This window comes from Scylla paramamosain, chromosome 9 (genome assembly GCF_035594125.1).
Source record: "Scylla paramamosain isolate STU-SP2022 chromosome 9, ASM3559412v1, whole genome shotgun sequence".
Taxonomy (NCBI): domain Eukaryota; kingdom Metazoa; phylum Arthropoda; class Malacostraca; order Decapoda; family Portunidae; genus Scylla; species Scylla paramamosain.
This window is the reverse complement of record NC_087159.1, coordinates 24,714,054-24,720,000: the sequence shown is the minus strand read 5'-3', so window position 1 is coordinate 24,720,000 and position 5,947 is coordinate 24,714,054. Positions and strand designations below refer to the sequence as shown.

General features: G+C 36.7%; 1 long non-coding RNA gene across 1 annotated transcript in view; it reads right to left on the bottom strand.

The window, feature by feature from the left end:
* Positions 1–1,002, bottom strand: part of LOC135103311 (uncharacterized) — a 78,018-nt gene extending 77,016 nt beyond the window's left edge. Inside the window, exon 1 of the long non-coding RNA XR_010269989.1 lies at positions 393–1,002. This is a non-coding gene — a long non-coding RNA (uncharacterized LOC135103311). The remainder of the gene's footprint in view (positions 1–392) is intronic.
* Positions 1,003–5,947: the final 4,945 nt, after the last annotated feature.

Here is a 5,947-nt window from a genome sequence, read left to right as displayed (position 1 = left end):
ACGTTTATCAATCTGACGTTTACTGCGATGTTATCCTCTACTACTGAGTTGTCTCCTAATATAATATTATAAAAGGTTCCAACTTTTTTTTTTTTACTCATTTAGAGCCGTCGGCATGTTTATTTTATTTTTATTTTTTCCCGACACAAACATAATTGTCGCCAACTATACATTTTCAAGGACACAATTACGTTTCTATTAGCTCTCTCTCTCTCTCTCTCTCTCTCTCTCTCTCTCTCTCTCTCTCTCTCTCTCTCTCTCTCTCTCTCTCTCTCCTAAGCTTACATAAAGTTACATGGCATTTTTTCCCACGATGACAATATCTACGTCATTATTGTATCTAGTGATCTGCCAGTCTCTATTTATAACTATGCATGCGAATTGTCACTCACCATGTAAGGTTGAGCAGTAATGGACCACGTTCCTCCTGCAGGTTCTCCCGTCAAAGCAGATAGCACGAGACAGGGGCGCTGAGGAAGCCACAATGCCGCCTTGCCTGCAGCCGCGAGCCATCCCGCTGCCAGACGCCCCTCCTCCCTCTCCTACCATTTGACATGACCGCTAGTGATAGTTAATCTGACGTTGATGTGATAGTCTGCTCGTCAGAGCTCATTTATAAGAGACGCGTGTGTGTATGTGTGTGTGATTTCTTGCGAGTTCTATAAAGAAATACTCATCTATCTTGAGCCAGACGAGGCCTCCACGGTGACGCAACCCTCCTCCGCCCTGTCGTGGTCCACCTTACCACCTTATTGGATTATCTGCCCACCCGTTGTACATTACATGCGGTTGATACATTCACTGGGAACGGAAAACCTTCCCAGAAAAAAAAGTTTTCAAGGCTAAACGAAGCTCAAATAACGAATAAACTATATTCGACAACACATCAAAATGAGATACGAGCTGGCATGCAAATCTTGTGAATAAGGAATTATGGAAGAAATCAAGGTGATCATGGTGCTGCAATGTTGCATACACACGTGTCTCGTCTTGTTATCATAGCAACTAGATGTGAATTTTAATGGGACGCTAATGATTTAATACATGTACTTAAACGACCATAAAAACAAACTACACAATTTTGTCCATTTTTTTTTTTTTTTTTTTTTAGTCACACTGCTCTCTTCTTCATTTTACAATATACAACATAAATTATTGTTCTTTCATTCATACCTAATAAACGCCACCAATTCATACTAACATACTGCATAATACAGTATGATGCCCTCACCAGAGTATTTCAACTAAGAGCTGCTTGGAAGACTGCCCTGACATCTTCCGTTTCACGTTTATAATATAAATATAAGCAGTCTCTCTAGCTCGACCTATCTTAGTCTCACTCTACCGTCTGCCTTTCCCTCCCTGCCTGTCTGTCTCTGTCAGCTGGTTATGTACCCGATATCAAGTGAGTAATTCCCTGAGGACATTCATCCTGTGATACTGTTTTCATTTTTCCTGCACAATTACATCTCAAGTTTTCGACGGTTAGCGTCCAGTAACCATCCTAAAACAACATGGGCATCTGTTTCGAGGACTTCCGTTTCCCCTCCGACATAAATTAATTCCCATTCCTCTGATGTGTCCCTCCCTTGTTTCCCTTCCACTCCCACCTCAGGTCCCTCCGGTGGTCCTTCCAGCTTTCCGCCCCCATTTCTTCTCTATCGTCCCTTACATTTTATTTATTTATTACTTCTGTCTTACTTTCTCTCGTCGTTTCTTTATGTTACTGTAACATTTCTTAGTTTCTCCTTTTCATGTATTTTGTTTCCTCTCTTCTCTTTGAATTCCTTTTTTTTCTCTTTTTTTTTTTTTATTTCTTCTTTACTTCAGTTCTTCTTTCCTCTGTCATGTGTCTGCTTTATGAATTTAGTGCATTACCACACAACGAAGGTAATTTGAACATGATTGTCACAAACTCTTCCTATGGACCACAGGAAACAGACTCGCCTAGGTGATGGAAGTACCAAAATGCAGATAATCACCGTTCTTTAAAACCATCAGATGTCTCTACTGGAAAAAGGCAAAATTAATGGTGATCATAACGTGGCGGTTAATGCACAGCCCCATTGCAGCATTACAAACAGTTTATTGAGTCTTTCTTTGATGTCTGTACACTTGAAAGTCAGTCTCTGCTAACCCTATACATGAGCCTCATCTTCTGGCTACAGTGGATATTTTCCATTATAAATTTATTGCTGGAAATTCCTCAGATGTACGAGAGTCCAAACCAATGTTAAATCTTGCTTTATTTTGCATAGTGTTCTTAACATGTGAGAAGGCTTTAGTAAGCGTTCTGGGTTATATAATTCACAAATATATATATATATATAGAGAGAGAGAGAGAGAGAGAGAGAGAGAGAGAGAGAGAGAGAGAGAGAGAGAGAGAGAGAGAGAGAGAGAGAGAGATTTTGTTTATCTACTTTTTTTTCTTTTTTGTTGTTGTTGTTGTACAGGCCAGAAGAACTCTTGCCCACCCTATCAACATCCCTCCTAGCATAATCAACCCGCACCGGACGCGTCAGCAACTGACGTTTCCAGTACGAGTTGAATCATTCAGCTGAGCCTGCCGATAAGCTAAAGAATAAATCTTAATTTTAAGTCACTATAATTTTGGTTGAAGTTTATCCTACAAGTTTTCCAATAAAAGTACTTGAAAGATAACTACAACATATTACTAACCACTTCGTATTTTCTTAATAAAATTATATAAATGAAAAGTTGAAAATATCAAGATTAGAAATAAATGCAAATAGTTAAAGAGTTGGGAAATTTAATTCTTATGATAACTGCTTACATGTAAAGTAAAAGCTCCGGTTCCGGACGGTTATTTCATGATAGTTCCGGCCGAAACCAGAACTTACTAAAAGTTCCTGTGCACCTCTAGATAGAAGCAATGTCTTTGTAGTGCTGTCATCTTGAATGGTGCCCCGCACGCCCGTGAATATTTCACCTCGATGAAATATTTAAAGAAATGGAAAATACAGGAAGGATTTTTTTTTCCATAGGGTTCAGTCAAATGCTATTCATCTCATCGTCTCTCCTGCTCTAACCGACTCTCTCCAATCTGTGCCTCTCCACTGTCATGTTGCTTCTCTTGCTATCTACTTTCGTCATTTCCGTGGTCACTGCTCAGAAACGTCATACTAGACTTTCTGCTCAGTCTCACTCCTGTTCTCCCCCACTCCCTCACGCAAAAGTTAGTATCTTCATTTTTTTTATTTCTTACGCTGTTAAATTCTGGAAGGCTTTACCTGATTATTTTTTTTTTTTTTCCAAGAAAAGAGTATTGGGACACATCAGTCAATATCTTTGCTTCTTCTTTTATTTATGTTTTCATAATTTGATCAATTCATTATTCAGTCGTTTGTTTCCTTTGTTCTATCTTTTTCTCCCGGTGTTCTTGATTGTTACCATATATATATATATATATATATATATATATATATATATATATATATATATATATATATATATATATATATATATATATATATATATATATATATATATATATATATATATATGGTTAATTAATCTGGATACCACGTCCGTGTTACCTACAAGCACGAAACTCGCATGTCATGGAGAAGTGTTCGGTGACCTTGCCGTAAATTTTAGAAAATTCGGGGGCACGTGTCTAGTATGGCTGTATGGCACTCGCGAGTGTGGGGAAATTCGACATTTTCTAAGTCCAGCTAGCTCTGCACCAGTCAAGAGTAAACAGTAAAATTATTTTCTTATGTTTACAACTGGGATTTGTGGATAGCGGCATATTAGGATTTCATGGTATCTATACAGCTGATACCTCCAATCACGCGCTGCCACTCGTGAGGCCATTCCTGAGGCCACCAGTTACGACTTTCCATGGTAGGTTCAGTTACATTTTTCATTTGTTTTCAGAGACGTGTCAGGCGTTCTGATAGAGGCTCACTATCATTTGTTAATATGACTACCCAGTGGAGGGAGGTGAAGCGAAAAAAAGTCACTGAGAGTTATTTAGCAACAGCAATGGTTAAGATGCGATATACAGACGTAAGGAAAAGGTGCCATGTGTTTATTAAGGAAGCCGCCAAACTGTATCCACCTCCATCGCCGTGAGAATATCCACACCACACCAGTAAAGCATAACTGTATCATTTTTGAGGTCTCTCGTTAGGTTAGGTTATGCTAGGTTAGGTTAGATTAGGTTAGGTTATGCTAGGTCAGGTTAGATTAGGTTAGGTTATGCTAGGTTAGATTAACGTCCTAGTGGGGGTAGGTCTAGGGAGGGCGCAGCCCCACCGGCTAAGTTAGGTTATGCTAGGTTAGATTAACGTCCAAACAGGAGGGGTCTAGGGGCTAGGATAGGTTAGGGAAATTCGAAATATTAAGGTAAATTTCCTTAGATTTTTAACGCCCTTATTTCACTTTTTTTTTTTTTCATCACCCTCCAAAACCCCGATTCCCCACAGGCCCCCAAGCTTGTTTGAGAGGTAAGGGGGGATTGGGGTGGAATGGGGGGACGGATTTCTTATCAAGAAATACCATATATATATATATATATATATATATATATATATATATATATATATATATATATATATATATATATATATATATATATATATATATATATATATATATATATATATATATATATATATATATATATATATATATATATATATATATATATATATATATATATATATATATATATATATATATATATGCGAACAGGACCCTTATTTTATTTAATGCGACGTTTCTCCATATGTACATGGGATTTTCAAGCTAAAACAACACATAAAACATAATTAAAAAATAATCGAGATATAAAACTTAAGGATTATCACATTCAGAGATATACATAAAACAAATAAAATATCAGAGAAAAACATGAACATAGATAGTAGAATGTAAGAAAGTAGGATAGGTTGCTTACTACTTTGTGTGTATGGAGTGGAGGAGAGAAGTGACTGTAGTGAGGGCCAACAGAAGGAATAAATTACGAGGCGAGAAAAGAGAGAGTCGAGAGAATGAGTGAAACTGTGTTGGGTTACACTATTAATAGTTTGACTGAAGTGTTCTACTTGTTAAGTTTGGGCTTCATAAGTTTGATATATAGGGATTCAAGTAATTTAACTTCACTTGGGAAGCTTGCGTTCCTCAACATTTTGAAATTATCTTTCATTAAAGGATGATTATGTTCAATGCAATGTGAGCAAAGAGGAGAGAGAATGGTGAGAAAATGAGTGTCCGGTACGAGCTGAGACTCCCTTGTGTTCAGCAATGCCGTGAACGAGGTTTCTCTCTGTTTCACTTTTGTACCGACACTTACATGTCGGACACTTTATTGGAAATAAGTTTAAAAGGAATAAAATCTTTGTAAAGAAAGGACTTTAAAGTATAAGGGTTAGTGAAAATAAACTTAAAATTATGATCAGGAAAGTGCATTCTCAATTATTTGTCTAATTCCATAGCTTAAATGACCATAGAAGGGGAGTTTAATGGATTGTGTGTTCGAGACCTGTTCTTTAGTCTGTGTCGGGTTGATACCGTTATCTACAAACTCTGAGATACAATTTTTAATAATATTAGTAGATACCCATTATTTTGTAAAAAAAAATAAATAAAAAAAAGATCAGTTAAAAAATGTACCACTTTCAGGAGAAAATATAACACCTATGCAACTGTAACACTGTCTTTAAATAATCATGGAATGGAGGATGAGTAGTTAGTACCTAAACCTGTGAAGTTGGTTTCCTATACACAGAGGTCAAGACACTACCATTGTTACGAGACACAAGAACATCTAAGAAAGAAAGTTTATCATTATTTTCAATTTCACACGTGAATTTAATATTTATATGTTTGGTATTGTGATACTGGAGAAACAGTGGAATATGTTCATTATTATCAAATAGTAAGAAAGTGTCATCAACAATATCTCCTAAAATATGCTGGT